Source organism: Phyllostomus discolor, chromosome X (genome assembly GCF_004126475.2).
Source record: "Phyllostomus discolor isolate MPI-MPIP mPhyDis1 chromosome X, mPhyDis1.pri.v3, whole genome shotgun sequence".
In the NCBI taxonomy this organism is placed as follows: Eukaryota; Metazoa; Chordata; class Mammalia; order Chiroptera; family Phyllostomidae; genus Phyllostomus; species Phyllostomus discolor.
The window spans coordinates 59,253,445-59,263,172 of NC_050198.1; the positions used below are offsets into that span (position 1 = coordinate 59,253,445).

Below are 9,728 nucleotides of genomic sequence, written 5' to 3' on the forward strand. Positions count from 1 at the left end.
CTTGGGACCACAAGAAAGAAAGGGAGGCAGGAAAGGGGAAGAAGCCCTGGAGTCTGGAATCCAAATGCTGTGTCTTGTGGCACTGGAAAAGGGAGTCAGGGTCCTCTGGAGAGGTTCTAATCAGCATGATGGAGAGGGACTGAGGAAGAGGGAAGGCAGGAGGGAAAAGGTGAAGGAGGGAGGGAGGGAGGGAAGTAATATGGATGTGAAGGTGTGGAAAGAGATGAGGAGATTGTGTGTTTTTGAGATTCCATATGGCAGATGGTCAGTGCTCAATAGGAGAGTGGACCCAGAAACCTTGAACTCAGAGGCTGAGGAGACCAAGGGGGCTGGTTGGTGGGCAGATCACCTGTCTCTGTTCATGCCATGAATGTTTTAACTGAAGGGAAGCATTGCAACCCAAACTATCAACCACTTCTTTCTGTATTTAGATGTGGACAGTGCTATCAGGAAATGTTTCCCTGTGGGAGGCCACTCTGCATGGCGTGGGCCCAGCTCCCACTCAGAGATGCACAGGACCCATGCCCACAGATAGGTTCTCTGTTCTCCCATGGGGAATCAGGCCTGCAATGTGCCTAGGTCTCCATGAGTCTTGCTTTTTGCTAAAACTCCCTCACCCTAAATTGAGGACATTTACTGCAAAGCCACTTCCTAAAAACCATGCTAAACTTTCCAAGGATGAGTGTAACCATCCAACTACCTTTGCTTTTTCATTTGCAAATATCCTTTTTCTGTGATGTGATTAGCAGCATTGGCTCCTTTGTTTTCTGTAAAAGGTAACCACCTAAAGTGAGCCAGTGCATAGTTAATAAGGACCTTGTAAGGTGCCTAGTAAGACAATTCATTGGAGTGAGGGCCAAGGCTTTTGCTCCCCTTGAGAGAAAAGCCATGTCGTCCTTTTTCCTCCACCAGATTCAGTAATCCATATGAGTGTCTCATTTCAACCATAATGACACTCGTGGCCTGCGCCATTTCCCCAAGTTGTTATGCTTGGTAAGTGCTTTCGTTTATCATTGTCTCTGCTCACATGGATAACCTCCACATCTGCCCTCAAGCACTATGAGTCTTTCTTAAATTACACATTTTCTTCATACCCTTATCCATAATGGGGGGATATGGACTTCTGAAAAAGATGAATATGATCTCTGCCAAAATCCACATATAAGAACACACACACAGAGAAAGGGAGGCAAGGAAGAAGGGAGACAAAAAGAGGAACAAATACACACAAGTTACATGCAAGAGTAGAACTTCCAGGACCTCATGATGCAGATGCCCACTGTAATCTTGCCCACAAAATTTCCAGGTCCTTTTCACTCCTGACTTCTGTCTTTTATGATCCCGTGAGCCTATCCATTCACCTAATTATTCAGGAAAAATTTCCTGGTATACACTGCCAACTTCCTCTTCTCTTCCCCAGGATGGCCAGGATTTACCCCACCAATTACCACTGACATTCACAGTCCCGACTTAATAAAACCCTACAAGGTGAGGGAGAAAAGTCAACATTTGGGGTATTTATTGCAAGGGAGGCTTTATCAACCACATTGCCTCAAAATGTCTTTGATTCCAGGAAAGCTATAAAGAATCTCATGTTGTGAAGAGTCTAGTGCTGCAATTCCTCCAGTAGTGAGTACCCAGGGGTCCACCAGAAATGAGGGATGTCTGGGACACACTGAACCACCTAAGCTCAAGACTTCTCATGAGAGTTTTCAAGTCCCATTTGAGGTCTAGAACATGGTGACAGACAGTCTTCATTGTCCCCTCAGATATTACTTGATCTATGACTCGAGACAGACAGAGTCTCCTCGGTGCTTATCACGATGAGGCCTGCTTCTCCCTTGCCCTTCCCTTCAACCCAAAGGATCCAGATCCGTGAATATCACATCTCAGACTCTGCTCCTAGGCTGTGTGGCTCCCCAGCAGACACAAGCCAGCTCATTGCAACACCCACACTGGCCAGACCACCACATCTTGTTTTTCGTTTGCTTGTTATTCTCCTACAAGCAGCTTGCTTGAGTACTTCAAAAATAGCAAAAATATGAAGAACCTCAAGGACACCAGTGCATGTGGGATGGGGAAGATTGGGCAGGGAAAAGAGGCATGAAGGGGCCAGTCATAGGCCCCTGGGTGTGGCAACCCTGACCGTTGCTGGCCTTCCTCCACAGATCTGCACTTTCAGCTGCTGAAACATACAAAACATGACATTGTGTGCTCCCTCTGTGTGTTGTCCAAAACTCAGAATGATCTCAATTCCTTCATGGTGGACATGTGGTTCCTGTCAGTGAGAACCTGCTTTCTCTTTTGGGCTGGCCCAGAAACATGCAGGTTGTTGAGAGGTGTAGAAGGTGACTGAGCACTTCACTCTTCTATTTAAGAAAAACATGCTCTCCTTCTGTGTCAATGGGGTGTTCAAGGAAGGTGAGTGGGTGGAGAGTCCCGTCTTCAGATACCCCACTTGTCCGTCCTGCAGGCTGGGATCTTTCTCAGAACTCTCCCAACTTCCCTGATACCTCCTCTTTTTTCCTATTTCCTCTCTGTTCTCCTGACTCCACTCTACCACCATCCCATCCTGGTATGACCTGTCAGCACCATATAGCTGGGCTGTTAGGGACACAGAGATGGGGTTTGGTGGCTGCCAGCTACACATAACTTTCATTTTGTTCTTTTGTGAATGGGAGCTAATAATGGCCACCTATTGGGTAGCTGCAAAAAATTAATCAAATGAACTTGTGAAGTGGTTGTCCTAGGGCATAGTAGGGTCCATGTCAGTAGGAGAAGATTGCTCCTATTGTTGCCCTCCCCTTTCTGGATAGCTAGTGAACCACTGTCCCCTTGGGTATGTGTGGAGTCTCACCCTAACTGAGGAATGCAGTGGGAGCCTGTGAAGCAATGTGACTCTAGGGGGTAATTGTTGTTGTTGTTGTTGTTGTTGTTGTTGTTGTTGAAGTGGAAGGACAGTCTCAGGGTTCTATGCATGCCTTCACCCAGACCTTCATTGCTGCCCCTGCCAGCAGTTCCAGGTGAGTGCTGTGCTCTGAGTAGGAACAGGCAGCCCAGCCTAGTCTTGAGGGTGTGGGAATGTAGCAGAGCAGGACTGGGTTTTTTAAAGCATTGTGGGGAGCCAACAGGTAGATGCAAGGAACAGTCCAGCATTGGGATTAAGAATGTGAGCTTTGGAGTAGAAGACTGGGTTCTCTTTGTGACCCCAACACTAACTAGATGTATACCTTAGTTAAATCATATGACCTATCTGTGACACTGTGTTCTTCTGAAAATTGGCTTAGACTGACCTCTCCCTTGGTCTGTTTTTCAGAGTAAATGCAATTGGGTTAAACATACAAATTTAGTGAAGCTGATAGACCTTCTCTCCAAAGGTGAGCTCAGTGGGAGCAGCAGAGCTAACAGGCAAGGAATCTGGTGGGTTTAGTCAGGCTTTGGAGGATCTGGTTGCTGAGTGGTGATGGAAGGAGGATCATTGTTGAGGATGTGGGTTTATCCACCCATTAGTTGTCTACAGACATATTTTCCTTCCAGTATGTTCATCATGAATGATGAGCTGCTTGTGAGGGTCACCATGATCAGTGAGCCTCAGAGGGCATTCTCTATTCCCATGCCCACATCTTCCTGCAGTTCTCAGCCCACCCTCTCCCAGGTGCAGCAAGAAATGGTGCTGCTTTTCTCCTTCCAGTCTGGCATGAAACCACAGTGGTCTCAGAAGTGAGTATTGGGTTTCCTTGAGAGTAGCAGGTAGCTCAGGGATTGTTTGGCTGAGCAATAGGAACACATTGGCAATTTGGAGAAATAAGCATTTGTGTATTTTTGCTTCCAAAAATAGTAGGTCTCTGAACCAGGTAACCTAATTTTATGATGATATATATAAAGAATTTTAAAACAGTGTAATAGTGAGATGACATGGTCTTTTACATGGAAAAATCCTAAGAAATCCATTTAGAAAATACTAGAAAAGATAAACAACTTTAGCACAGTTTCAGGATACAAAATTTATATCCAGAAAACAGTTGCATTTTATATGTCAATAACAAACTAACAGAAAGAGAAATTAAGTAAGCAATCCCATTCACAATTGCTTCAAAAAAGAATAAAATGCCTAGGAGTAAACCTTACCAAGGATATAAAAGACCTGTACTTGGAAAATTATAAGACACTGAAGAAAGAAATTGAAGAAGATACAAATAAGTAGAAACACCTACCATGTTCATGGATAGGAATAATTAACATCATTAAAATCTCCATGTTGCACAAAGCAATTTAGATTCAGTGCAATCCCTGTTGAGATTCTGATGACATATTTCACAGAACTAGAAGAAATATTTCAAAATTTATATGGAACCACAAAAGGCCCCACATGACAACAGTGATCCTGAGAAAGAAGAAGAAAATTGAGAGAATCACATTACCTATTATCAAACTATACTACATGGCCATAGCAATAAAAAAAAGCCTGGTGCTGCCATAAAAACAGACTCATAGGTCAATGTTACAAAATTGAGAGTCCAGAAATAAACCTACACCTTTATAGTCAATTAATATTTGACAGAGAAAGAAAATGCATATAATGGGCTAAAGACAGTTTATTCAATAAATGGTGTTGGGGAAATTGGACAGATAATGCACAGAAAAATTAAACTAGACCACCTCCTTACACCACACACAAGAATAAGTTCAAAACGAATCAAAGACTTAAATGCCAGGCCCCAAACCATAAAAATCCTAGAAGACATAGGCAACAAAATCTCAGACATTGCTTCTAGCAGTGTTTTTTGGATATATATCCCAAGGCAAGGAAAACAGAAGAAAAAATAAAGTAAGGGTACTACATCAAACTAAAAACTTTTTGCATAGCAAAGGAAATCAACAAAATAAAAAGACAACCCACAGAGTGGGAGAACATATCCACAGATATATCTGGTAAGGGGTTAATATTCAAAATTGATAAAGTACTTCCAAAACTCAGTATGAAAATAAACAACCCAATTAAAAAATGGGCAACAGATCTGAAAAGACTTCTCTGAGGAGGACATACAAAAGGCCCAAAGACATATGAAAAGATGCTCAGCCTCATTAGCCATCAGAGAGATGCAAATTAAAACCACAATGAGATACCACTTCACACCAGTGAGAATGGCCATTATAAACAAATCAACAAACAACAAGAGTTGGAGACAATGTGGAGAAAGGGGAACCCTAGTGCACTGTTGGTGGGACTGCAGACTGGTGCAGCCACTGTGGAAAAGAGTATGGAATTTCCTCAGAAAACAAAATGGAACTGCCTTTTCACCCAGCAATTCCACTGCTTGGATTATATCCTAAGAGCCCTGAAACACCAATCCAAAAGAACCTACGCACCCCAATGTTCATAGCAGCACAATTTACAATAGCCAAGTGCTGGAAGCAACCTAGGTACCCATCAGTAAATGAGTGGATCAAAAAACTATGGTACATTTACACAATGGAATTCTACACAGCAGAGAGAAAGAAGGAGTTCCTACCCTTTGCGACAACATAGTTTGAACTGGAGAGGATTATGTTAAGTGAAACAAGCAAGGTGGCAAGGGACAAATACCATATGATCTCACCTATAACTGGAACATAACAACAAAAGAAAAAAGCAAGCAAAATATAACCAGAGACATCGAAATTAAGAAGAATCTAACAATAGCCGGAGGGGAGGGGGAGGGGACACTAGAGAGAAGGGTTTTCAGGAACTACTATAAAAAATACATGGACAAAACCAAGGGGGAAGGTGGAAGCAAGGGAGGGAGGTGGGATTGCCTGGGGTGGGGGAAAAATGCAGACAACTGTAATTGAACAACAATAAAGTAATTTAAAAAAAGAAATTGAAAATGCAACCACAGAATGGTAGAAAATAATTGCAAATATCCTATGTGATAAGGTATCCTTTCCAGAATATCTGACAGACACTTACAATTCAACAATAAAGACAAACAACTCACTTCTGGCCAAGAAGGAGGTGTAGGTAGATGCACTATGCCACCTCACTCAACCAAAAGAACAACAAATTTAAAAATAAAAAACAACCAGCACTGATACAAAATCAAACTGTATGGAAGTCTGACAACCAAAGACTTAAAGAAGAAACCTTCATGTAGACTGGTAGGAGGGGCAGAGAGGGGAAGCTGGGTGGAGAGGCTTTGCTGTAAGTTGGGGTGGGTGGAGCAGGTGCTCCCACCTTTGTGTGCAGATAAACCAGGGAGGAACAACTGGGGAGCAAAACAGACCACACAACCCAGAGTTTCAGTGCAGGGAAATAAAGCCTCAAAACCCATGACTGAGAAATCCTGTGGGAATAGCAGCCATGGGAGAAACTCCCAGCCTCACAGGTGAGTTCATTGGAGAGATCCACAGGGTCTTTGAATGTGCACAAGTCCATACACCCAGAAATCAGCACTAGATGGACCCAAATTGCTTGTGGGTAGGGGGCAGAAGTGAATGAAAGCTGGTAGAGAGCTGAATAAGTGGCATTGTTCCCACTTGGACCTCTCCCCCACATACAGCACCACAACGCAGCTACATGGTTTGCCCCACTATGATGAATTCCTAAGGCTCCTCCCCTACATACTTAATTAGCATGCCAAGACATAAAGAAAAGTGTCTGAAATGAAAGAAGAGATCAAAGCTCCAGAAAAAATAAAACTAAGTGACAGAGATAGCCAGCCTATCAGATGCACAGTTCAAAACACTGGTATTCAGGATGCTCACAGAATTGGTTGAATATGGTCACAGAATAGAGGAAAACGCAAAGGCTATGAAAAGTGAAACAAAGGAAAATGTACAGAGAACCAACAGTGACAGGAAGGAAACCAGGACTCAAATCAATGGTTTGGACCATAAGGAAGAAATAAACAATCAACTGGAACAGAATGATTTTTGTTTCTACAAGAATTCAAAAAATGAGAGACTTAGGAACCTCTGGGACAGCATTAAGCATTCCAACATCTGAATCAAAGGGGTGCCAGGAGGAGAACAAAGAGCAAGAAATTGAAAACTTATTTGAACAAATAATGAAGGAGAACTTCCCCAAACTGGGTAATGAAATAGACTTCCTGGAAGTTCAGGAAGCTCAGAGTGTCCCAAAGAAGTTGCACCCAGGGAATCACATACCAAGGCATATCATAATTACATGACCCAAGATTGAAGATATGGAGAGAATCTTAAAAACAGCAAGAGGGATGGAGACAGTTACCTACAAAGAAGTTCCTATAAGACTGTCAGCTAGTTTCTCAAAAGAAATCTTACAGGTGAGAAGAGGCTGGAAAGAAGTATTCAAAGTCATGAAAGCAAGGACCTACATCCAAGACTACTTTATCCAGCAAAGCTTCATTTAGAATGGAAGGGAAGATAGAGTGCTTCCCAGATAAGGTCAAGTAAAAGGAGTTAATCATCACCAAGTCCTTATAAATAAAATTTTAAAGGGACTTATCTAAGAAAAAGAAGATTAAAAAACTATGAACAGTAAAAGGACAACAAACAACTATCAACAGGTGAACCTAAAAAATTAACTATGCAAACAACTAGAACTGGAACAGAATCACAGAAGTAGAGATCATATGGAGGGTTATCCATGGGGAAGGGGCGGGGATGATGGGGGAAAAGGTGTAGGGAATAGGTAGCATAAATGGTAGGTACAAGATAGACAGGGAGGTTAAGAATAGTATGGGAATTGCAGAAGCCAAATAACATACATGTATGAGCCATGGACCTGAACTAGGTGGGGAGGGAGTGCAGGTGGGAAGGGTGTGCAGGGTGGAGGGGAATAAAAGGGGGAAATGGGACAACTGTAATAGCATAATAAATAAAATATATTAAAAAAGACTACTTGAAAATGAGGAAATGATTTGAATAGACATTTCTCTGAAGATGATATGCAGAAGACCAACAAGCACATGAAAATATGCTCAACATCATTAGTCATTAGGGGAGTGCTAATCTAAACAAGATACCACTTCATACACAGTAAGATGGTTTTTTAGTGAAATAGAAGGTAAGTGTAGATGAGGATGTGAGGATATCAGAACTTTCATATATTACTGGTACAATGCAAAATGGAGCATTCACTGTGGAAATCTTTTTGAAAGTTTCACAAAATGTTGAACACAGAGGTATCATACGACTCAGTAATCCCACTCCTAAGTATATAACAGGAGATACGAAAAAAATACATTCAAGTAAAAGCTTGCACAGGAAGGTTCATACCAGTAATATTCCACTCAGAAGCAACCCAGATGTCTTTTAGCTGATGAATGGATAAAAATATAGTACATTTATATAACAGGATATTACAAATTCATAAATAGAACAAAGATCTTACATATATCATGACATAGATGAACCTTGCAAACATTACACTAAGTGAAAGAAGTCAGTCAGAAAAGCTTACATATTGTATGATTTCATTTACATGAAATGTCCAGTATAGGCAAATCCATAGGTACTGAAAACAAATTTGTAATTGCCAAGGTATAGGGAAATGAAAGGAACAGGGAGTGATCTCTTAGACTTAAGGAGTTTCTTTTTGAAGTGATGAAAATATTTTGGAATTAGATACTTGTGATGGCTGTACATTCTTGTAATATACTGAAAATCACTGAATTGTACACTTCGAAATGGCAATTGCTAAGTATGTGCATTGTAGCTCAATAAAGTATAATTGAAAGCTTGCAATTTTAGGTTTCCATTTGTTATTTTCTTGAAAATCTTTATCAACATTGTTAAGCTCCCACATTCTTCTGAACAGCTCTATGTTTCTGTTTTGAATTCTAGTGGGCATGAATGCTAGTGACAGAGGTCTTGGTTTTCACTAGGTCTTTCCTCCTCATTACACATCGTGCTCTTTCTGGCACATCTGTCCCAGCATAGATATAACGACATAGACTTAGTGGTGGCATTTTCTGGTCGAGTATCTGCACTGTGGTACTAAAGGAAATCACTTGTTCTCCCACTCCAGGTGCCTTCAGGACAACAGGTGGAAATACAGCAGAGCTGCTCAGGTCTTCACTATGCTCAAGGTGAGGTTTGAATATCAAGTGGGTTAAGGCGGATGTTTCTGGGCCTTTGGGAAGGCCCAGAAATTGGAACCTGGTGCCCTGCAATGAAACTCAGGGAACTGGCTCTTCTGACATCCCAACTCCTCCCCTGCAGGTGAAGGGCACAATCTCAGAGGAGGCCTTCAAACAAACCCCTTAAAAAGAGCCCTCAGATGTTATGTTTGTCTTCATCCCCATTGTTCTGTTTTCTGTTTTCTCCAGCCTAAGCCTATACCCATGACTGGAGCTGGAGGCCTGGCTGATCAAGAAGCTGAAGTTACCTTATAGGTCAGGTAACATAACCACCTGAAGGGTAATTTGTTCTCTTTATTTTCCCCATTCATGATTGCTGGGTGTTTTGTTTTTTTGTTGTTGTTTTTTTTATATAATGATTGCTGGGTGGTTTTTTTTTTCATAATAAAGAATGATGTTACACATTGTATGTTATGTGTCTTGGATTGCTCTTCCCCTGCCCTACCATGAGCAAATGGGTGTAGGACTGGAAAGTCCTTCCTTCTCCACCCCCAATTCTGTCATTCACCTTGGCATTCCCTAGAAGTTATGTCAGGCTTGACTCTATAGGTGGTTTGTCAATAAATTCTGATAAGAAGGGACACATGCTGCTTCCAAGGTTGGCCTTTGGAGACAGTAGGACTCAAT

The 9,728-nt window shown here is 41.8% G+C and overlaps 1 pseudogene; it reads left to right on the forward strand.

Moving 5' to 3' along the window:
* The first annotated feature begins 199 nt into the window (after positions 1-199).
* LOC114504870 lies at positions 200-9,416 on the forward strand (annotated as a pseudogene).
* Positions 9,417-9,728: the final 312 nt, after the last annotated feature.